The sequence below is a fragment of the Paroedura picta genome, chromosome 7, assembly GCF_049243985.1.
Source record: "Paroedura picta isolate Pp20150507F chromosome 7, Ppicta_v3.0, whole genome shotgun sequence".
Taxonomy (NCBI): Eukaryota; Metazoa; Chordata; class Lepidosauria; order Squamata; family Gekkonidae; genus Paroedura; species Paroedura picta.
In genome coordinates this window covers 46,671,678-46,696,807 of record NC_135375.1, presented here as the reverse complement: position 1 = coordinate 46,696,807, position 25,130 = coordinate 46,671,678, and the positions used below count along the sequence as shown (strand labels likewise).

At 42.2% G+C, this 25,130-nt stretch overlaps 1 long non-coding RNA gene across 3 annotated transcripts in view; it reads right to left on the bottom strand.

The window, feature by feature from the left end:
* LOC143842477 (uncharacterized) overlaps positions 1-25,130 on the bottom strand; it is a 138,133-nt gene that overhangs the window by 32,046 nt on the left and 80,957 nt on the right. The window contains exon 5 of one of the 3 annotated variants that reach the window (XR_013233129.1): positions 12,748-15,513. The exons of the other annotated variants lie outside the window; for them this stretch is intronic. This is a non-coding gene — a long non-coding RNA (uncharacterized LOC143842477). Of the gene's footprint in view, positions 1-12,747; positions 15,514-25,130 lie in introns of those variants that run through there. 3 annotated transcript variants of the gene reach the window in all.

The following is a 25,130-nucleotide window of genomic DNA, read 5'->3' as shown; positions in this document are numbered from 1 at the left end:
ACCTCCTAAGACAAAGCATTCATACTGAATAATAGTTTACAATTTGTGAGACCCATGCTCTATAATGAGAAATGTTCTTGCTGAAGGTTATGGGAAGCAGGAGGAGGAGAAATTATAGTCTGTGTAAATTCAGGGTTTTATACAGCCTTTTCAACATTTTTTACCATTGAGAACCCCCTGAAACATTCTTCATGCCTTCTCATGCCTATGGAATATAGTCTCTACAGTGATTCCATTACATAACTCTAGACATTTTTGTTGTTGTCAGCCATTCAGTCATGTCCAACTCTTGGCAATCCCAAGGCACAGCCACCACCATGCTCCTTGATCCCACACCACCTCCCTCAGCCATGCAATATTCTGGCCAGTGTCCATTTCAACTCCGTCCAACCATAGTGCTCTCAGTTGGCCTGGTTTCCTTTTTCCACTGACCAATCCTACCTTAACTCTGGACTTAATTGTCCCCATATTCAAAGCTTTAGTTTGCTTTTGGCACAAACTTGCTGAGATCATTAGCTGGGATCCTTGACTTTTCCAATGGCACCACTGAGCTTCAATTTTCAAATTGATCTAGTAGCTTCTGATGTGTTAGCACATATTCCATTTTAACCAATTAATGGCATGATCTAATTGGACATTCTCCAATTAAAGAACACTGAAAACAATGTAAGCATCTAAAAAGAGCAACCAAGTCACTTTCACGTATCTTCTAATTGTTTCCATCTATTTAAGAATTTGTATCCTGCCATTTTCATAGCTAAGGGTGACTTCCAATAAACTTATTTCTGTGGGGTCTTTTTACAGATATTGCCTGGATGAATTTGCCCTAGTTACCACTTTTAAATCTTTTAAAATTCTATGTGAAGACACCTTTAAGACATACCCAAGCCAACATTTCTGCCTTGAGCTAACCAGCAGGACAGCAATGCCTGATCTTATTGCATTGCCTCACCTTTGTAACAGAATTCCATTATTATTTTATTTGTGTAAAATACAAGCAATGGAAAACCACCTTTGAATGTCTCTTGCCTTGAAAATCCAACAGGGTTACCATAAGTCAGCTGTGACTTGACAGCACTTTTCACCACCCAGTTTTAAGACTATTTTCCTAGGAGGAAGCCCATTGCATGGACATGAGTAGCATTCTGAGGCTCTGTTAGTCCAGGTATCAAGATTACTTCAAAATGCAGTCCACATCTTTGTACTTCTTTAAGGTTCAGATATGAGTATGAAATTTTTAAGTTTACTTGATTGAATCCAAGAAACTGAGGCATTCAACCATGTATGTTCCTCAGGTCTATTTACTCTGGGGAAACAGCCAGTGAAATTCTCTGGCAGTGATCCAAGCCATGATGAACTGAAGCAATTTCATTTTTGTTGACCATTGCTCCAGGTCATTGTAATTTAATGAGTAGTAATCCTATTTAAAATATGTTACAGGCAGGAAGGTGCCTGCTGGGAGAAAGCTGCTACACATGAACAGATCAATATGCATTGTGTGCATTCGACCATTCAATAATCAATTCACCCTTGTTATGAGAAAATAAATGCTAAAAGTCCTAAAAGTTAATTTCTATAGAAAGCTTTTACAAGGCTATCAAATTATTAAAAGTTTTCATGGTTTCTGCTTTTCTTTTCTTTTTTGAAGATGGGAAGATGGGAAACCTCTTATTGAAATGTATAAATTTAGAATTAGATTTTGGGTATTGGTAAGAAGACAGGTCAAAGCTATGTTTTAATATTGGCTCTTTACAAAGGTGACTAACACTTTATTTATTTATTTGTTTGTTTGTTTGTTTGTTTGTTTGTTTATTTATTTATTTATTTATTTATTTACTTACTTACTTACTTACTTACTTACTTATTTATTATTTGATTTGGTTTGATTTGATTTGATTTGATTTTATGATTTATAGCCTGCCACTCCCATGCTGGTATGTGATGGGTAACACAATAAAACTCTTTATGAACGGTCAATGAAGTACAAAAGGCCAAATTCTCCAAACATGGCATTTAGCGGCCTCTGATAGTGTCCTTAAGCCAGGAGTTTCTGCTCAGCAGATCCCAAGGCCATGAGGGCCAAAGACTCTCCTAAGAGGAGGGTAATGCAATGCTCCAATGTAGCAGTAGCATCTGGCACTTCTCTGGTGCAATGTTTGAATTAGCCAAGTCATGGCAGGTTTTTGGTAGAAGTTTAAAGAAACAAAAAAAATGAATAGTCAAAAGTACAAATCATACAGAGAGTACAGTGATGGCATCCTGGACTGATCCTGTATCCCCACTCTGCAAGTTGTGGGCTGACAGTCAGGGGTCAAGATCCCTTTGACTGTTTTTCTTCAGCTGCTGACAAAAGACTCACATTTCTAGATATGTCCAACAACAGGAAGGGAAAGTGTAATTCAGCCCAGATGTTATACAGTCAGCAGAATACCCCTCCCATGCCCTTAGGTTTGGATTTTAGGTAATGGGGAAGATAGGAATAAGATAGGGAAGATCGTAACTCATCCTAGGAGGAGACAGCAGTGACCAAGAAGAGATTAATAGTGCATCACACCACAGCATCTGGGCAGAACAAACTTCTATGTCCCCACCACATGAAGGGGAAATTGAGAGAAGCTTTGCTAGTACTTTAACCAGAAATGACATTTTGTGGTGAAGGAAGGTAGCTTTGAGGTTACTTCCTAGAACCTCTTTGAGCTCACAGCCCATGGTCATCTGGCTGGGCAAGGCCTAGTACATCATTCTATCCAGTTTGGACTGATAAGTTAAGTTTTTCTTATGCTCTTAGCATCAAAATTTCTGTCATCTTGATTAAACAGTTAAGTGTTAATTAATGTCTTACAATAACTGGTCAAGGTAAGCCCATTCTAAGTGTGGTAAATTTTAAATGCTTAATTATTAGACTTTAGGATCTGATAGTGAGAGTAATAGGTAGAAAAGTAGGTATATTTGTCTCCATTGTGTCTGGAGAAAATATCTGGAAGCTTTTGTGGAAATGGTCATGGCACTGAATGAAACAGCATCAGAGTCTCTCTTTATGAAAGATCAAACATGTAGACAGGTATTTCACCATTTTATTCAGCTAATGGTGACATGTGCCTTGGGTACAATTCCACCTCCAAATTCCTTATTCAGGAAGTTATACCTGTAGTCTTCAACCTTTCCAGTCCTAGGGCCCAACTTTAAACTCCAATGGCAGCATGTGACTTATTGATAAGGTTGCCAGGTCCCCCCTGTCCCCAGACAGGGGAGGTGAGAATAGGGTTGTCAGATCCAGGTTTGAAACCGCTTGGGATCTGAGGACAAAACCTGGGGGCAGAGGGACCATAGTGGGAAACAAGGCCATAAGGATTACCCTCCAAATTATTCATTTTCTCCAGTGGAACTGTAGTCTGTTGATAAACTGTAATTCAGGGGGGATCCCCAAGTCCCACCTGGAATTTTGAATCCCTACTTATTGAGCTACTTAATACATGACAGGAAGGCATGACAAAACAATCATGTAGCATTATTAGAATTATGAATAAAGAAAAGGAGCCCAAGGCAATCTAAAATCATAGTATTATTGTTTATTTAAACACATATTCATATATAATCATGTTTGTTCTCTCCTCTTTACCCTCTCTCCTTTATCCTTTTCTTCTCAGCATAGTTCACTTCTCCCTCATAGAAATCCAATTTGGAAGTTCTACTTTATGAAAGCATACTCCTTTCAACATCATTGACATCTGGGGACATAAGTCACCCCGGAAGCAGTGTCATAAAGGCTGTTGAAATATTTGGTCAGAAAACAGATGCCATCTCTTTCTATCTTCAATGGCAGAGTGTCTAAGAAATATGGTATGCCATTTTCTGATCTCAACATATACATTTGCTGTGGTCGCATAAAAGCTTTCCATATAACACAAATGCTTTTGTATCAAAATTACAACTATAAAGCTGGCATTTCCATGCACTCTTGGCTAGCTTCCCCACTGTTGGTGCTAATAGTGTTTTTATTGCTGTATTATAAAGACATATTTCATTTGCTGAGCCATAAACACTTCTTGAACGGGCTTTCACAAGGGTGCCTCATCTGTGCTTCCTGCAACCTAGAAATGAAGCTCTTCCTGTCTCTCATTGCTGTTTGGAGATTTGCTGCTCCTCATTCATCATGTTGCTGCAATCTGTTCTGGGAAGCAAAATTAAACCACTAAAGTGCAAGCAGCAGAGTGGCTAGGGCATAAGAAAGATGTTGGGAGGAGGGAACCCTTGCCTCATGACAATTGTAACAGCACCCTGAGGCGGTGTTCAAAATTGCCCCAAGCAATATTCTTGTAACTGCACAAAAGAAATTAAGAAACAGCAACTACATTCTAAATGCTAATGAATGCCAAAAATGTTAGGCCTTTAACCAAAAATAATAGAACATCTTTGTGTTATTGGCTGACAAATTGATCAGCCTAATGAGACAATGCAATATTCTTGTCTCAAAGCGATAATATTTTTAGGAATCCTGCCTCCCGGCACAAGGCAGTTTCAGAGCACGCACAACCCTCCCCACTCCCCCTTGCTGTTATGCAAAATGCTGTCAGTCTTTTCAGTGCCGGTTTTGTCAAGCAACTGATGCATCAGTTTGTAATAGGCAGCTACCACGTATGTGGACAATGAAAGTGGTACCAAGGCAGTGGCAGGAAAGTCAGGCCTTGCAAAGGTCAGCACATCAATAGAGACTATAATTTGGAGGTACAGCCAGGTGGGAAAGTATTACAGAAACAAATTGGCAATAATATTTAAATTAATTTTTTATCAGTTTCTCTAACAGCTTGGAAAATGCCAGATTTCATGTCCATGTTTACGTTCCAAAATGTTTCATGCCTTCGTTTAGGGGAGTCACCTAAGAGATGAATGTGGGGTTCATCCAGTGAAATAAACAAAGAAACAGGCTAAAAAGATCCAAGAAACTCGGAGGAGGGGCAGGATAGAATGCACTGAAGGTTTTCTTTGTATTAAAAGGGGGGAGGAGACATAGCAAAGAACCTAATGAAAACACTGTGTAGGTATTCAAATGAAAACAACTTGAAATAGAAACACTCAAGGAAATAGAAGGCTTCCCCTGCTTCCTAAATGAAACAAGGAGGAGCATATACAGGAGCCCTAAAGAAGACACTTCACAGCTAGTTACTACAACAGAAACGTTCCTCTCTTGTGTTGGCATCCTCTGAAGCAGAGAACTGGGGCATGTGTGGCTAGGCAGATGAGTACTGGAGAGTTTGGGGAAGTTTATATGGAAAAAAGAAGAAGACAGAGATTAAGAGTTAAATTTTCATATCAACATACATATTTCTCTGTCTTCAGGTGTCTCAAAGCAGCTCACAATCATATTCCCTCCCATTTCCCACAACCAACACCCTGTGAGGTAGGTGGGGCTGAGAGAGTTCTGAGAGACCTGTGACTGGCCCAAAGTCACCCAGTAGGCTTCATGTGGAGGAGGAGTGGGGAATCAAACCTTGTTCTCCAGATTAGAGTATTCAGCTCTTAACCACTACCCGACACTGACACTCAAGGAAGTCCTTAATTAGTCTCATTTGTGACTCAGTACAGCTGATTAATTTTAGCTTCAACATCATCTAATAAGCTACAGCGGATGCAAGTCAACTGAACATTATTCACCCACATGTTTAAATATTCATGGTAGGCAACATCTTACCCACAAAAAACAATTTCTGTAGAATTGTACCCATACTGATCATTGAAAATGTATTAAAATTCAGAATTATACACTTTTTCTTCTGTTCTTCAAATTTTTAAATATTTTTATTATAAATATATGACTGTCAACCACAAAAACAATGCAAATGGATGGTCATTCTCTTTTAATGTATTGTTCAATACATAACACACACTATATTTTAGAAGACTACAATTGTAAACAGATTTTTTAAAAATTGACTTTTTAAATATATATCTTTCTATATTAAACTTGCCAGGGAAGCCTTTGTATTGGTTTTGGTCCCCAGCATTTCCAGTTATAAGGATCAAGTAATAGGTGATGTGAAATGCATCTGTGACTCAGGAGAGCTGATGTCAGTCACAGGAACAATACTGAACTTGATAGACCTGTAGTCTGACTCCAAGACAGCTTCATGTACATATTGCCTGCTCTGATTAGGAATTTCAATTACATTTTATTACACGGCCTAATGAAAGTATTGTTGCCTAATCCACCAATACTGAAAAATGTGAGGTCACAGTTTCCATTGTAATGACAGCTTTCTCATCATCATCTTCTATATATCTAAATTACAAGCTGGCCAAACATTGGATCCATGGAGAGAAAAGACAGATTTTTCAAAAACCTGAAAAAGGTCCCAGGTTTGCAGAATATCTGACCTTTAAAAATGGAGATTTTAACCCTCTAGATCAGTGGTCCCCAACCCCCAGCCCGGAGACCGGTATCGGTCTGTAGATCAGTTGGTAACTGGTCACGGCTCCTTGTCCTCCTCCCCGGCTGCTGCCTCGGGGGCTGACCTGCCACTCTGTCACCAGCTCACCTTTGGTGCTTTCCAGCAGCTTCAATGGGTGAGGCTCCCCCACGGCCTGGCACTGTGCAGATGCTGCTGGCAGTGCCCCCCAGCGGGCAGCGGGAAGTCAGGGGTGCCATCAGGAAAGCAAGTAGAGCAGGGGCTCAGGCGGCAGCAGCAATGTCCCTCAGCAGAAGACTATCCCCCCGGGCCTCAGTAAAATTGTCAAGCGTTGAGCGGTCCCCTGTGATAAAAAGGTTGGGGACCGCTGCTCTAGAGAATAGAAGCAGTGGCCATAGTTTTGTGGAGAAAGGCAAGTAAGACTCCCCAGTTCAAGCATTGTATTTTTTTATTGTGTTATTGCGGTTTATTATTATAGACTACCCCAAGCCCATGTTGGGAAGAGGCGAATTGAAATTAAATTAATAATAATAATAACAAGTTCAACCATGGTTTGGCCTCAGACTGTAATGCTCCCTTTAGCTCTCTTCTTTCCCTCATACTCTCAGATGCCCTGAAAAGTGAGACTGAAAAACCAAACTTAGGGAGGATAGGAGCAGTTTGCTGATATAGACACAGTCCCAAAGTCAGGGATAAATCTGATTGATCCAAAAACATTAAGGAAGGAATTATGTAGACTTTTATAAATATATAATTCATTTGACAGTTCTGTGAATAGAAAGAACTCACCCAGTCTAAAACAAAACAAAACAACAGCTCTGTTTGATGTTTTGCCTTACTATACCTCAGCAGTTTGCAAGCGACACTGCAGTAATGCGTAGCACTAGTATGTGTTAGAAAAGACAGTTTTCAACCTGACGGATTTTGGAACTGAATTGTGTTTCACAACATTCATAAGAGTGTATTATTTCTTTACAGGGTGCATGTTAGTCCTGTATCTTGCAAATATTTTTAATAACATACTTACATACAGAAATATGTCACACTTTTTACACAGTAATTAGAAACAAATATTTTAACTGAATTTAAAACAGGTAGAATTTCCATCAAGGGGAAAATTTCTTTGGCAATTTAGTACCTATCTGTACTGAATATTCAGATAAGTAAATTATGTATACATGCATACTTAAGCAGTGATTGGCAAATATTCATGAGTAAAGAACATTTCACATTCCGCACAGGCCCCACATTTGCAAACTAAATGCATTAAAAATTATATACATATATGTATGTATATGGAGGGTAGAAGGGAAAACCTTACAAACTTGTATCTACTGATATAAGCTTATTTGGTTTCTTGAACTACCCCCCCTCCCGAATTTCTTCTTTCAGTAAACAGATTTTACTGGCAGGAAGGAGCTACTTTTTTATCAGCAGAGCAACTGATTTAATTTAAATAAATTACATTCCTTACCAATATTATCCTATCAGAAAAATCAAAATGAAAGACAAATAATTCTAAGTTTGGGAAAGCTGTTTTACACAGGAAATAATATAAAAATGATAAAGATCTGCCAAGAGCTGAAATGACCACCCAGTAAAAGATCAAAAATGCTAAACTTAATATAATATGTTTAGGGAGAAAGTTTCCTTTGGAATTATCATCTTGAAATCAATGTATCAAAAGACTAGGACAACATTGTGGGAATAGCAGAGTCAACAGAGTGTATGAGTGGGAAATGTGGTAACTAAGAGTCAAACTAAACATTAAAGTTTTTAAAGAGTTGGATCTGCAGTAATGGCTTCTAAGAGAGAGAGAGAGAGAAAGAGAGCCTAGAATGGTTCTCTGGGGAGAGGAATCACTCTTGCTTCCTCCCTCGCCAGCTGTTTTTCCATGCAAAAACTTTGCTGGGGGGTGTTATTTCCCTGCCATGCACAATAAAGTGTACTTGGACCCTAAGCCAGAAAGTTTTGCAAAGATGTCACAACTTCAATCTCTAACAATAACAACAAAAGATGACAGAGACAAACACAAGATCTTGGCCTCCCTTTCGGGATCTGACAAGTGTTACTGGCAAAGCAGCAGAAACCGGTAATAGGTAAGGTAGCTAGAGTGACACTTCACCCACCCACATGATCTGAGAACTCGGGAGGAGGATGCACTTTAGCTATTTTGACTGATGGGTTCTCACTGTTAGAGGGTTAGAATAATAGGCATATAGGTTAAGGCCATGGATTTAGAACTATCCTGAGGTGGAGAAATGTTTGGAATTACAGCTCGGTGCCATGGACTAATTGTAATGTCTACTGAGAATGCAACATAAATAAGGATACCTGGAAATAGTACTTTTTGCCCTGCCATGTACTGTTCAAAAATTCCCATCCCACATTTCTATCTCTTCTATTGATATTTACTTCAATCTGTGTTTTTAAAAAAAATAAATGCTGCTATTGTTCCAGAAAACAATAGTTATCAATGGGGGTGGGGGTGATAACCAGAACTGCATTCTATCAAATTTATATTCCTACTGAAATTCCCTGGGAGAGTGAGGAATATGGGATAAAGACTGAAAATCCTTGGCAGTGGAGTCTTGCCCAAGGAAAGCATCACCTTAAAGACATAATCTGTAAAAGGGTGTTGACCAACCACTATTCCTGTGTATACTAGAGATGTGCTGGCATACTTCAGAGATATATCAGCACAGCGACCCAAGAATTGATCCAGGGAAATGGCTGGAATTAGCACCCTAAATTGATTCATCCTAGGAACAACGCACCCCCCAACTGGTAGATAATTACACCATCAAAGCCTATGGTGCAACCTGTAGACAATGGACTCTGGAAAAAATAACACCCCCCAACAATTGTCAGATCCCCAGTGACTCAGGAACCACAGAAGGCCAATGCGTGTCATTCTCAGCACCCATTGGCCTTCAGCCAAACCTCCCATCCTCCTACTAACCACAATGGCAGCACCCTAAGCAAACACTTGTGTCATTTCTAGTATTGTAACTGTACTTGATAGATATGTGCATTGAAAATATTTCTTCATATTAATCATATGTAGCTGGCTTAGATAAGCAATTCAGGAGGCCCAGGATAAAATCTGACCTGGGCTATAAATTCACTAGATAGCAATGGGGAAATTACATTCCCATTTTACTTAACCTTGCATTTCATTTTGGGCTAGAACCAATGCTGAAATGAATATTGCAAAGGAAGATCTCAGCTTCATTTCTCCACTTAGGCAGTCTCAAAAGCTCCTGCATGCTTTGTGCATCATAAAGCTAATTACCCATCAAGGTAGCTCTCCCCTGAGATGTGAAAGCTAACAAACCCAACCTACATATCTTTCTTAGCCTTCCTCACAACCATCTGCTGTAGGTTCTTGGACTAGAACAGCTAGCCTGATTCTGAATGGAATTTTTTTACATGTTTTAATCTGCAGGTAGCTGTTGCTAATGGTGTCAAAGCAATTGCTTGACTCAAGAACTAATTTCAAGTTTCTGAAAAAAATTCTATTTGTCCTTAAATGTTTGGAGTTTCAGATCACATAATCTTGTTTCTAAAGTGAAACTGATGCATAAGAAATCCTCAGTTGCATCTTACATTTAATATCTATGTTTTATAGAATACTGTGCATGCCTAGTTTTCTAGTGCATTTAGCCTCTTCAATTTAGCCACGTTTATCTGTTCTATATATTACTAAACATTATAAAGTTGAAGTTGCATGCAGACAGCTAACTCCCTACCTGATTAGCCCTCCCTGGGGGTGTGCCACCAATGAGGGCCAACCAGTACAAATTGTACTCTGCCAGTGAGGGCCAATTAGTTCAAATTGCATGCCGACACCTCACTCCCTGTCAGATTAGCCATCCCTGAGGGTGTGCTGCCAATAGGGAGAGACCACTGCCAATGAGGGTCAATCAGTTCAAACTGCACTCTTCCAGTGTGCACCAATCAGTTCAAATTATGTGCAGCTAACTCATTCTGTACCTGATTAATCCTCCTGAGGGGAGGGGTTGCTACCACTAGAGAGGGAGCACTCTTCCACTTAGGGTCAATCATGTGGCATATCTGTCCTCTTCTTCCTCTTCCTGCTGCATTCTAGGTGGAAAAGGTATTGGCTAATCTGAAAGGCCCTGCTGCTGGTAAGTTCCCCATCCTCAGCCTCTTCCCACCCTCCATCTCCCTCAGGCAAGGGAGGGAAGCCAGCTGCTTCCTTTGCCTCCTGCCTTGGTCTCAGGTTTCAGCTCTCTGCTGGAAGAAAACACAGACAAGCTCAGGAAGGCAGAGAGAAAACGTATTTCAAAAACAAAATGTCAGACAATGCAATGAATGTCTTAACACATTCCAGTGAGTCAAGGTTTTATTCAGGCAGTCCAAGGGCATCAGCAAAAGGAACATTCCACAACCTAGACCTCCCAGCCACAAGTTAATATAGGCTGTCAGCAGCCTCTTGGTCTTCATTCTGTGATGATTCACAGTCTTCTGCAGACAGCAATGACTTGCTAACATAGTGTGGTGCCTTTTACACTGAAGCTTTCTTCTAGCACTCTACCATCCCACGGCCTTCTCAGTCCAGCCTTTGGAAGATGTGGGGGTGGGAAGGTGGCAGCCTACCCCTCCTAAGCCTGCCTTGCCTGGCCTTTGAAAGATGTGAGTTTTGATGGGAAGGTGGGGACTTTGTGTAGACATTGTTGTATGAGGGTGGGAGTAGAAGGGCCAGTGCCCCTCCAAAGCAGTTGTTTTTTCCAGGAGAACTGATGACTTCCTTCCCTCCTCTTTCTTTTATTCTCTCTCTCTCTCTTTCTTTCATCCTGTCTTTATCTCTTTCATGTTCCTGTAGGTTTCCAGTCCACCACCTGAAGGTTGGCAGCCCAGCTGGCTGCATATGAAGGAAGAGTCGGGAATTAAACCCAGCTCTTGAGATTAGAGTCTGCTACTCTTTAACCATTTCACCACACTGGATCTCAAGATCAAATGGGGAGCAAGGGGAGGAGGCCAGAACCCAGTAAAGTCACAGTGCAGGTGTTACCAACCCTTGTATTCCTGAGTGCAATGAGCTTTGCCTTTAGTTTACATATGAATATTAATGTTCTTTTGATGTGGTATCAGTTATGCACACATGCATAAAACACTGCATAAAAATATTGTGATGCAAATAAACACTGTTTGTTTTTTTTCTGCACTGATTTATTGTTGTTCCCTGGTAACATAAAGGCAATGCTACTATACTGTATTGGAATATAACCCACCAAGCTTTAAGGCCATCTGCAGTCTGAGCCCTGCATATCTAAGGGACCGCCAGTCTGCTTATTCCCCCTGCAGGGCCCTCTGCTCTGCAGTTTTGAATCTGCTGGTTGTTTGAAGCTCACAGGAGGTATGCCTGGCCTTGACCAGGACTAGGGCCTTTTCAGCTCTGGTCCCAGCCTGGTAGAATGAGCTCCCAGAAGAGTTAAGGACCTTGATGGAGCTATCGCAGGGGCCTGCAAGATGGAGCTCTTCCACCAGGCATTTGGTTGAAGCCCAGACATGGAAGATTGAGTCCCTTTCTCAGAGGCCCACAAGATGCCCGACTATCTGGGGAAGGAGATATCCTCTCCGAGTATGGTGGGCATTAGGTAATGAGCGCGGATTGGTCAGTGGGAGAAAATTAGTTGAGACTTGGCTTCCAGAGATGGATTTTATTGTTGTTTAATTGGACCTTTTTGTGAATTGCCACGAGATGGTTGGGCCCTGATGTGGCAGTCAATAAATTTAATAAATAAAATCAATTCCGTGCAGCTCTCATTATTTCAATGTGTTTTTTCATTCACCTTTTGGTTCACCTGGATTGTGGCAAGTCCACAGTAAACTCAGAAGAGGTTGAGATTCTATCCCAGGAAAGCAGTATACCAGGCACCCAGCATCTGCTACAATGTGACAATCCTGCCTTCCTACATGCCCCACCCCAGTGTGACATATTATGGCTTTTAAGGTCTACTCCAGCAGTGGCCTCCTTCTCTGGACCCTCATTCCTTCTTGCCCTCCAGTCCAGTTGGGACCTCTTGCCTAAGATCATACCTTCCCAACCTAGGGCCACTGACACCATGATCCAACCGCTCCCAACTGAATGCATATTGGGCTAGAGCCTTCTGATGGGGACCTCCTCCATTTGTGACCCTGAGTCATGCTGCTTCTGCTTGGTGTTGAAGGCACATTCCAACCACCACTCCCATGTCCCTTGGCCCACCTGGGCCTGAGTGGTCCTCTTGTCACAGGATTGCATTGGGTAACAGCACTTCAATTTTTGTTGTTTCTGAAAATGTTTCATGCCTCTGGCAATCAAAATGCACCACAATCCTGAAATAAGACATTTTTGCGGGTCTGACATTTTCATGTCATGTGTTGAATTACAGAGAATTCACATGGGTATTTCTCCTGTACTGTTAGTGACTACTCAGCATCTGTTGCTTTACCTTGTATAACAATATAAACACAGATTTCCACATACTTTTGTAGCCATTTTCTAACTTCATGAAAAAATTAACAACAATGAAAGTTTTGGCGATTTAATGCATTATAATGTATCCATAAAGTTTACTACCACGAGTCATAACTAGGGTTAATTACACACCAAAACCATTTGGTTTAGGGATAACTCTAATCTCTGAAGATGCACTAAGCAAAATAGCATAATATTACAAGGGCTATCAATCTGCATGCTTCAGGATATTATATAATCACCAGCTAGTATTATGTTGAAGTTTACCCCAGCTGATATTAGACTCAAACCACACAAAGTATTGTGGAAGTTTTACTCTGTTTTCTCAGAATTCATGCTGATGTCTTGTGGAGAAAGACTATTAGATTAGATGGACTCTATTCCCTTTTGCTGAGAGAAAAGCAGGTTTCTGTCAAATGTGATACATTCCCAGTAGACCACTTTTCTTTTAGGAAATGCCAACTCTCTGTGGTTATAGGTCTTTGAAAGAGCTATCTGAAAAGCTGCTTTTACCTTTTTAATGCAAAGCCAGTCTAATAATTGACTCTCTAAGATTTTGACTTTGTTGTTTTCTTCTTAAACTCTTCTTTGTTTAAATTGGTTCACCTTCCAAGAACATTTCTGTTTATTCATTGCAGGATAAAGCATATTGAGCAGCCCAAACAAGCTTTCTAAGAAGTCTAAAATCTTTTTCATTCTTTCCTGGTTTGATTGATGCACAACAAACTACAGTGACAACAAACAGGTCACAACTAACTACAGCTACACAGTGAAACTATAGCATTTGCATTTGTCAAGCTACTGGGCAGCCCTATGAGTCACCAAACAGGTGTTCAGATGGAGCACAATGGCTATCCTTAAAATGGCATTTTAACTTCAGTTGCACCATCCTCACTAGCTATCCTGTATCTTTGCACTGATGGAACTAGGTGAGATTCATGACACAACACTAGGAATTACACATTGAACTGTGTAACGCACAACACATTGTTGAACTGAGCTGACGTCAGAAGTGATAGGGGAGGAGTTAGTGATGGGGGAAGGGAGAACTTCCCCGAGAACTTTTTTTCCATGTTTCTGATGTAAAATTTGGAAATGTATAGAAATACTGGGGGGACTCTTTTGGGTGTGCAAAATGTTTTTCAAGACAAGGCTTTAATCATTCAAAGTACATAATATAATTTGTCTGTTTATGTGCATGCGTTAAATAATGGTAATTCCTATTAGCAATCTGAAGATCTGAGAGGGGGGGGGAAACAGAAAAATGGTTCCATCCCAATTTTTTGGGGAGAGGGAGACAACTTCTTTTGGAGCAGATTAAACACTTTTCAGGACAATGTTTATTCACTATTACAAAAAGAGAATTACCTACAGCATTACAGAATTCCTATGTATACTATAGACTAGGCTTTCTCAACCAGGGTTTCATGAGCCAGGGTGATAAAACCATATATGCTTATGCCAACCCATGTGCCTCCCAATGGCCAATGGTGGCGCTAGAAAGGGAGAGGCCCTGGGTGAGTGTGTATACCACTATGATTTCCAATCGTAATCTGCATGAGTGTGTCATTTCTTGGGCTTCTCAAAGCCTGAAGAATGTTTCAAGGGTTTCTCAACAGTGAAAAAGTTGAGAAAGGCTACTGTAGACATCTCTGTTTTAAATAAAATATTTAATGCTTAAAGGTTATCAGTTTTGATAGTCATGGATTCAAAATTTCCAGAAATTTTACACCTCTAAGAAGAACAGGAGAGGCTAACTTATGCAAGACCACCAACCCATTTCAACCACTATGTAATCAGGTATATCACTGCAAGCCTTTGTGCCTCACATGTGATGGAAAGTTGTTTGAATAAAACCACAATGATATTAAGAACTGTAAAATGGATTTATTCCATTTTCCTAATCCTGTATGATCCTATGGCTCAACTGACTAATTCTTGAAACTCCAAAGAGACAGAAGAGGATGCCTTGAATGTGTGCATTTTGAATGTACATGAATAAGAGCCAACCTATGCACCTTTGCAATGATCTGTATCTAGATTTGGAATATTTGTCCCATTGGTAGTCAGTCTGAGTCACTTTACATTGAGGTCTCTCTGTTTTATAGGCTGTGGGATAGATGCTAAATCAATTAACATTCAAGCATTTGGGTTCCACCAGTCTATGGATCCTATCCAAATCCTGCAGCTGTTTATTACATTAAGTATATATTTCAAATTGCATACTGTAGAGCATTTTGCTCTTCTGTTGCTGAAATCAGAGTCATTTATTTATACTGTAGTTTTCAGGCACCACTGAAGCAGCAAAGTTTGCTTATTTAGACACAGATATACATAGAGGTATACCAGCACACCAGGGAGGAAAGACTATACCTAGAGCAGAGATTCAAAATCCTAATGAAGAAGTCCTGTTTGCCTGCCAGAAACAATAGACAAATGACAAAGCAATTTTCACACTTCTTAATGAGATCCCAAGATAGTTTTGTTGAGCTCCAAACTGTCGAATAGATGAATTTAAACTCAGACTGCTTCCGTGCAAACACAGAACTGACTTCTTTTTCCCCTGAAGTGACTGACGCACAGGAAGCTGGACAGTGGTAGAATAATGCATGTTTCGCACACCTAGGGGCACCAAGAGTTGTTAACAAGAGTTCAAGCATTGATTAACGATATCACAATGAATAGTAAAGGAGCAAAGAATTATTTGTCACTTCCAAAATGCAGTTACGATTGTTTTAAAGATTGCCAGGAACGAAGAACATCATTTTCCATATGAAATATTGCATGCCAGACACAACTAACAAGTCTTTCTCTCCCAAACTCCAGTAGAGGACAGCTTATGCATGCTTTTCTCCCCTTTTTGCTTGGGAGAAGAGTGTGACAAGTTTGGAGAAAATAAGAATGCCAAACCATGGAACAGGAGTTCAGATACATCTTAGCCCTTCTATGTCTAATATAGGGTTTTCTTCCTTTCCCTATCTCTAGCAGTACAAAAATTCACCTCAAGATTGTATAGATACAACAGGACACTTGTAAGGACTCATGGAGGAGTGAAAATCCCACTTGCCGCTTCTCTGCATTAGTGTGTCCTCTTACTATTGGCTCCATGTCATCTTCCATTCCCATTCACATGTTGGCTCCAGATTGCTTTTGGCTGTCCCTGTTCTTGCATGTTCTAGGTCTCATACTACCACCTCCACTTCAAGGTGGCTTCCACCTCTGCTGTCACTGGATGTCCTGATTTCTCTTCTCTCCTCTTCATATCCTTGTTTGCAGTACTTAAACCTCCCATAGATAGTGTGAAGGCAAAGGTTCAGACAATCAGCTACAGTTAGTTTAACTGTGATCTACAGCTATTGACAGTGCAAATGTTTTACTCCAATTGTTCTGACTGGAAGGTCATATGCTATATACTCAGTAACTTGCACTGGTGTATTCTCAGTATCCACTGATGCAAGGATTTTCACTGGTGTAACGCCAGAAATAGATTAGTATAAAATTGTTATAAAACAATGAGGCCACTAGACCCCTGCCCATCGTGGCTCTTAAAAACATCTGATATAAGGACAAGGGGCCCTTATCATCAACTTATCTCTCACAATGGGAGAATTCCCAGAGGGACTGAAAGAGGCAGTGGTATGCCCACTACTGAAAATAATATCTTTACACCCACAAGAGCCTGATAACTACCGACCCGTCTCGCACCTAGCATTTCTGAGGAAGATGGTAGAAAGGGGTGTCACAAACCAAATAACGGCATTCCTGGAAGAAGCTTCGGTCCTAAACCCATCTCAGTCAGGTTTCCAGCCTGGTCACGGGGTAGAGACAGTGCTAAGCGCCCTGACGGACAACCTCCATCACCAGTTGGACCGAGGTGAGTCAGCGCTACTGATATTACTAGTCCTTTCAGCAGCATTCGACACAGTCGATCATGAGCTCTTACCTCATTGCCTCACTGACACCAGAATACAAGGGACAGCCATTCAATGGCTGATCTCCTTCCTCCAGGGTCATGGACAGAGGGTTGCAATAGGAGAGAAAACATCAAACCGCCGACAGTTTACTTGCGGAGTCCCACAGGGAGAGGTCCTTTCTCCTATTCTATTCAACATCTTCATGTGCCCTCTTGCACAACTGGTATGGAAGTTTGGGCTGGGTTGTCATCAATATGCAGATGACACCCAGCTCTTCCTCCTGATGGATGGCCACCCTGACTCTCCCCCAGAAATTTTAGCCATGTGCCTGGAAGGAGTGATGAGATGGCTTAAGCAGAATCATCTGAAGCTCAATCCTTCAAAGACATGGCTGGGTAGGAAGAGTCCATGTGATGAAGTGCATCTGCCTACCCTGGATGGTGTGCAGCTCTCAACGGCTCACTCTGCCAGGAACCTGAGTGTGATTCTGGATGCTTGGAAGCCCACATCACAAAAGTAGCATGGCTGGCATGCTACCACCTTCACCAAGCCAAACTATTAGCACTTTACCTGGCCTCAGAACACCTAGGCACAGTGATCCATGAGACTGTCACCTCTAGACTAGACTTCTGTACATCTACACAGGCCTGCCCTTGGCCTTGATCTAGAAACTATAGCTGATCCAAAACATAGTGGTCAGGGTCCTCACAGCAACACCATGGAGGGCTCACATTTGGCCCATTCTCTACAGTGGTTGCCAGTTAAATTCTGGATGAGGCTAAAGGCTCTGGTAATTACCTTTAAGTCCATACATGTTCAGGGCCCAGTGTACCTGAGGCTCCGCCTCACTCCCTATGCCCCTCAAAGAGCTTTACGCTCTGCCACCACCAACCAGCTAACAATCCCTGGCCCTAAAGACACCCGCCTAGCCTCAACCATGGCCAGAGCCTTCTCGGTCCTGGTCCCCACCTGGTGGAATGAGCTCCCAGGACAGATCAGGGCCCTGATGGAGCTAAAACAGTTCTGGGAGGAGTTAGGGTGGGCCCTGTCCAGGATAAAAACTCGGAGGGGCCAATCAGGAGCCACGAAGCAGCTCCTGATTGGCCCCTTCAAGTGTCCATCCTGGTCCAAGCAGCCAGTGGGCTGCTTCGCCCGGCCAGGGAATCACCACATCGACTGGACTGCCAGCCGATGCGGTGAGTCCTCTGGGGGGCCACGTCGCCTTCTCCCGGGCGCCTTCTCCCGGGCGCCTTCTCCCGGGTGCTGGAGCGGCCTTGCCACGTCGCAGACATGGCAAGGCCGCTCCGGCGCCCGGGAGAAGGCTCCAGAGAGCCATGGGTGGGGGTGGGCCACGCCGCCTTCTCCCAGCTGCCAGAGCGGCCTCGCCACGTCTGCAACGCGGCAAGGCCGCTCCAGCACCCGGGAGAAGGCGCCTGGGAGAAGGCGACGTGGCCCCCCAGAGGACTCACCTCATTGGCTGGCAGCTCCAGAGAGCCACAGGTGGGGGGTGGGCCGTGCTGCCTTCTCCCGGCCGCCGGAGAGGCCTTGCCGCATTGCAGACATGGCAAGGCCACTCTGGCGCCCGGGAGAAGGCTCCAGAGAGCCACGGGTGGGTGGTGGGCCACAGGTGCGGGGTGGGCCAGCTGCTGCAGCCCCACAGATGGCGCCCATGCCTTGCTGCCCACGCGGGAGCCTTTGGGGGTTGGGAGGGGGGTTCCCCTATGCCATCTAGCACCCATTTCATTTGAATGTGAAATGGGCTTTAAATCTAGTTTGTTATATGAAAATCGTTATGAAAACTAAGTTCTATATATAGTTTCTACTATGTTTTATGTGAATCACTCAGATTAGGGCAGTAAATAAATAAAAGTAAGTAAGTAAATGCCAGGCAAGCAGCCAGGGGATTGTACGGCCCATTCATGTGTAATGTCATGAGAAATAAATTTCATATCATGTAACCAAATATTGCTTGAATTATTGTTTAAATTAGAATATCCTTGATTTTTTCCTTGAAGGATGATTAGTCTTGCCCTTCTGCCGTGAACTGATAAACAGTATATCTACATTCATGGAAAAATTTATCTTAAGCTTTCCACTGTACTCAGCTCTTTCAGGCATACATATAGGACTGTGTGGTTGATTCCTGTTCACATGTACAATAACTTCATAAAACAAATGCTGTAAGAATCCTACACAAGTTCATCCCGATGTGTCCCACCATGATACCAACTATTTTCTGCCATACTGCAATCCTTTTTCTCAGACAACACCTGTAGTTTCTTGAAGTTAGGTATCAAATGCTTAAAAATAAAACACCCTGTAGCATTGCCTTCATCTCTTTAAGTTGTCACCACAGTATATTATACAATGCAAACAAGGATGGATCTTCACCTCCCTGTTTCTCAGAATACCTGTAGAGTTAAACTGTAAATGCAGAGGCATGAAGTGAACAAATTGAAACTATGTGCTTCATTGAAAACAGTTCCTTTGTGGGCTGTTAGGAATTGAAGCAGATTAGATAGTCACCCAGGTGGCCAAATATACACAAGAGATAGTTTGGTTCTTCATGAATTAGTCTCTTTCTAGAGCAGTAAAAGAAGGTAAAAAGGCATGCAAGCATTCTTCACAATAACATTTTGCATGCTATTGATATGCCAAGGGAACGGTCTCATAAGAACTTAAAGATGTTATTTAAAGATGGGGTCATATCATTAGATGGATTACACATGGTGATCTCAATAACTTGATTGTCTGAAGCCTCTTTCCTGTGTTGACAACCATCTTAGTGATAAAAACCTGTATCCATGAATGGAAGAAACCAGCCATTTGCTTATGGTGACTCTGTCACAACATGAAAGGGACACTAATAAGTTGCTTCGGTTCATAAAGCTTTACATTCATACCACTTCCTCTTAAATTATATCTCTGCAACTCAGAAAAAACCTATGGGAGGCCACAGGAGGTGATGAAGAAGCTGTACTGACTACCTCTAATCAGTATACCTGTCTGGGAGAAAGAAAAAAGCTCACATCATCACTGGCTAGTGGAGATAAGTAAAGGTACTGATTTAATTCTTTTTTTAGTATTCATGACTATCCTGACCTGCCTTCCAATATGTCTACCCACACTTGTCTTATCTACTCAAATATGAATGACTGACCAACTCTAGTCAAGGTCAGATATGCCTTTGGTTCATCAGGCAGCACTGGATACCAGAAGAGAGAAGAATGGATATCTCCTGCAGGAACAAAGTTGGATCAGATGCAGGGCTGGATTCTAAACCATTTTAAGGTAGGTTATTGTTTGTTTTACAAATACAAAATCTATGCTAATCTGGTCATGTCAACATTCCATTGTGTGCTTTTCTTCTTGTGACTTTCTTCTTGTGACATTTTTAATCTGTTGCGGCATCTAATAAAAGGAGAAGATTTTGTACTGCTGATATATGAATGGTCATTTCAACAGGTCGTCTCAGTTCAGACTGAGACATCTCGTGCAGGCCTATAATCTCAAACTGTAAACAGACTGTCTCTGTTATCTCAGTCGATCATGCCTCCAAATGAAGTCTTCTAAAGAACTAAAGCTTATAGTATTCTAAAACTTACAATTTATGGATGACTCTCTAAATAAGGAAATGGCCACAAATTACAGTAGGGAGAATTCCCTTGCGGGGGAACCAGAAACCTTCAAGGGAATATAAATAAGCACACGCATACATACCACACATATATAATGCAGATCAGGTGCTTGTTATCTCTTATTCCTTGTCACTAAAAGCAGATTGTTCTCTTTATTACTCTATTTCATAGCTGCGATGGAATCTGCAAAGACCTCACAGAAGGAATTTCTTAAAATGGGCCTGCAAATGATGAATGGGATGTTGCGAAGTGGAGAAGACATGGGAGACTGTTCCAAAGGCCAGGCAGTGGGTTTTAAAAATATTTAGATACTGTCATTCAAGATTCCCACAAGCTCAAACATTTGAAAGTCCAATTTGCTTGTGATTTGTAGTGGGAGGCTGAGAAAGCTCAGGAGCATTTTAAGGAGTTCCATTTGCTGTGCATTATATTATTCAAACACAATACTGTTTATGTAAGCCATGTGTGATATGATGTGTGGAATATTTCATGAATAAAGGGAATGTTTTGACATCAACCCCTCTTGGGCCCTTTGGCTTTAAATGAGATATAATCATCACTCAGAAAATTGCTAGCAGATCTCCAGCCTGGAAAACAACAGTCTCTCTTCGAGTGAATTATATGATGCCATGTGCTAAACTAATGTGATATGGTATAGAATCACTGAAAAAAAGATGGGACAATTCAAAATATGAAGCCTTAAAATATTTTTGTCATTGTCAGAGGGTTGGAAAGAAAAATGGCTGTATTAATGTATTGATTACGCAGAAAGAATTATTTTTATTTCAAGTACCCCATCACATATTATGCATGACTCCTGCTGCTATTTGTTTTTAAATTCTCTAAAAACACGTGGCAGTACTTACAGTCATTCTTTTGGGACTAATAAGCTGTTACGACACAAAAATTTCCCATGAAGTTTCTTGTGTAGAGGTTTCCAAGTGCATGCCATAAAGGGGCTGGCACGTGCCAGGGGAAACTGCCAGAAAAAGGCAAAAAGAAGGGTCTCCAAATACCTGCATTTTAACTAATCAGGGTTCAGCTGCATGTGATAGGATTTTACCCTAGATAATTCTTAATTTGCAACTGGATGCATTTTGAAACAGTAAAAACAGCAGTGGAGGTCTTGTAAATGCCTTTCAAAAGATTGATTTTGAAGGAGGGAAATATAAAGCCATCATACTGATTTACAAGTGATTTACCAAACACTCAAACACATAACAATGAAAGGACTCTCTAGTCTGTGCAGCATATTAAGAGGGGCTGGCACTGCAGTATTTGAGATAATAGCATATCTGATAACATGTTATGGGACAGCACAAATGCCTGATGGTCCTCATCACAAAAACTACTTGCATGCTATTCCTGCCTGGCTCTTCAGAAGAGAAAGTGGGAAAGATGTGAACATCCACAAACATTGCTACCTCTGCTTAATGTACTGGGAAAGCATTCCTTCACAAGTGTGGTTGAAACTGCCACTGCAGAAGAATGAAAGGAATTGTAGACATAAGAAAATGGAGAAGCAAAATGGCCATAGTGTGTCTAGCATTCTAGAATTACACCAAAGAGGGTGGAAAAACTACATCTATAAGATTGTGAAATACAAGAGCTCCAGGTACATGAGAAGTATTATGCCATTATATTTCATAATGTAAGTGTACTTATGTATGCCTGACCACTGAAGAAGACTATTGTGCAGAAACATGTTTGTTTCTGGCCGTTGGGCAGGGAGATCCCGGTAGCCGCGCTCTGCGCGGCTGCGAGGGGTTCCCTTTGCGGGCGGGCTGAAGTGGCAAGAGGCGCTTCGCGCCTCTCGCACCGTCAGCCCGCCGGGCAGAGAGCGGGCCCTTTGCGGGCGGCCTGACGCAGTTGCTTCCTTGAGGGCGGCCTGATGCATCGGGAGGCGCAAAGCTCCGCGCGGCTGCCAGGGGCTCCCTTGCCGGCGGCCTGACGCGTCGGAGGTGCTTCGCGCCTCCCGATGCGTCAGGCCGCCCTCAAGGAAGCAACTGCGAGCCGCGCTCTGTGCGGCTCGCAGTTGCTTCCTTCAGCAGATTAGGAATCGGCCGGGCCAATAGGCAGGCGCAAAGCGCCTGCCGATTGGCCCGGCCGATGGTCTGTCAGGAGGAAGGGGCCAATTCGGCCCCTTCCTCATCATGGACAAAGCCCTCCGCCTGAGGGCTTAGCGAATTATTTAGTCCGCGGCGCCCGCGGTGCGGCGGGCGTGTTAAGGATATCATGTAAATTAGTATAAATGTGCCATTTGACTTACCTATAAGGAAATGATAAGATTTCAGCCATAGGACCTTTCAAGTGGGCTAATAATTTCTCAAAACTAATTGTTTCAAATAATTATATAAATACTTATTTAATTAGTTAATTTTTATATCGCCCTTCCAGCAAGCTGACTCAGGGTGGTGTGTATCATTTCATAAATACATCACATAGTAAGATTAAAACAATGAGTTAAAACTAAATTTAAAATTAACTTAATCAACAGTGTAAAAATAATAATATCTACATCGGCGGTACTGGGTTTTAAGTGCCTGTAGCTAACCTGGAACCATTCTAAGGGTGTCTTTGATAAGGAAGGCCCAGTAAATATTATTAGGCTTACTGGCCCCAACCAAAAGCCTGGCAGAAAAACTCTATCTTGCAGACCCTTTGGAACTGTGCCAGTTCCAGCAGGGCACAGATCTGATCCAGGAGCTTATTCCACCAGTTAGGGGGCAGGTCAGAAAATATCCCAGCTCTAGTTGAGGCCAGACATACTTCCTTAAGGCCCAGCATCATGAACTGGTTAGTGTTTGAGGAGTGGAATGTTCTTGGGGGGGGGGGTGATAAAAAGATATCTCAAATATGCAGGGCCTAGACCACAAATGGCCTTCTGGATGAGTACAAATAACATAAAATTGATCCAGAATTCAACCAGGAGCCATTACAGCTGCCAGAGCACAGGTTGAATATGTGCCCTCCAGGGAGTTCCTGTAAGGACCCTGACAGCTGCATTCTGAACCAGACTTAGTTTCTGAAGAAAGGATAAAATTAGGCCCTCATAAAGTGAATTACCGAAGTCCAATCTAGAAGTGACTGTTGCATGGATGATGTGGTGTTCCAGGACCAGTCAGGTGTTCCAGGACCAGTCAGGGCTCTAGTAGTTTGGCTTGATGAAGGTGGGAAAATGCCAGCTGAGCTAGTCTCAAAACCTACACCTCCATAGATAAGGACACATCAAAGGTTACACCCAAATTCCTGGCTGAGAATGCAACTGACAGTCGCACCCAATCCAGACAGGGAAGGCATGCTTCCTCACTTGGCCCTATTCTGCCCAGCCACAGGACTTCCATCTTGGAAGGGTTGAGTTACAGGTAACTCTGATTGAAGCATTACATCGCTGCTTCCAGGCAACTGGCAATTCAGGGGGTCAATTCAGGCTGCCTGGGAGTCAATTCAGGTTGCCACCATCAGGAGACAGAGCTGGGTGTCATCTGTATATTGATGGCACCAAGCCTAAACCTTCAGTTCAGCTGGGAAAGAGGGTGCAAAAAAATGTTGAACAAAGTTGGGGAGAGAATTATGCCTTGCAGCACCCTAGTCTCACTTCTACAGCTCTGCTGCCTATCCATTTCTCTTCCTACTTTTTGATCCAGTCATGTTGCCTCCTGGCTACAATCTTTCCCTCTTCATTCTTCCCTATAGAATCTAAACCACTCAGCCAATGGAATTGAGAAGCTTTCTGCTTGCTCAACTGTCTTAGCTACAAGTGTGGACGTTCAAAATGATGAGAGTTGGGTAGGATGTGACTGACATGTCTCTCACAAAGAAGTAGACACCAGAAAGCTTCAGTGACAGAACAACATCTTATTTATTCATCCATTTTGAGGAGAAGGAAGAGGAGGGGGAGAAACAGAAGAGTTGGTTCTTATATGCCACTTTTCTGTACCTGAAGGAGTCTCAAAGCGGCTTACAATCACCTTCCCTTTCCTCTCCCCACAACAGACACCCTGTGAGGTAGGTGAGGCTGAGAAAGTGTTGATATTACTGCTCGGTCAGAACAGCTTTATCACTGCTGTGGCAAGCCCAAGGCTGGTTGCATGTGGACGAAGCAGAGAATCAAACCCAGCTCACCAGATTCTAAGTATGCACTCCTAACCACTACACAATGCTGGCAAAGAAGAAGAAGAAGAAGAAGAAGAAGAAGAAGAAGAAGAAGAAGAAGAAGAAGAAGAAGAAGAAGAAGAAGAAGAAGAAGAAGAAGAAGAAGAAGAAGAAGAAGAAGAAGAAGAAGAAGAAGAAGAAGAAGAAGAAGAGGAGGAGTTTGTTCTTATATGCTGCTTTTCTCTACCCAAAGGAGTCTCAAAGTGGCTTACAATCACCTTCTCTTTCCTCTCCCCACAACAGACATCCTGTGAGGTAGGTGAGGCTGAGAGAGCCCTGATATTACTGGTCAATCAGAACAGCTTCTAACAGGACTGTGTTGAGCCCAAAGTCGTCCCTCTGGCTGCACTTGGGGGAGAAGGAAATCAAACCTGGCTCACCAAATTACTAGCCACCACCCTTAACCACATTTCGAAGCTTTACAGAAAGAGTGAGTACTCTATTGCCCCCGTGGGTTTACCAACAAACTGCCCTACTATACTCTACATGTACCCAATAAGAGTTGAGGACTCTAGCATAAATAACTCCCCCA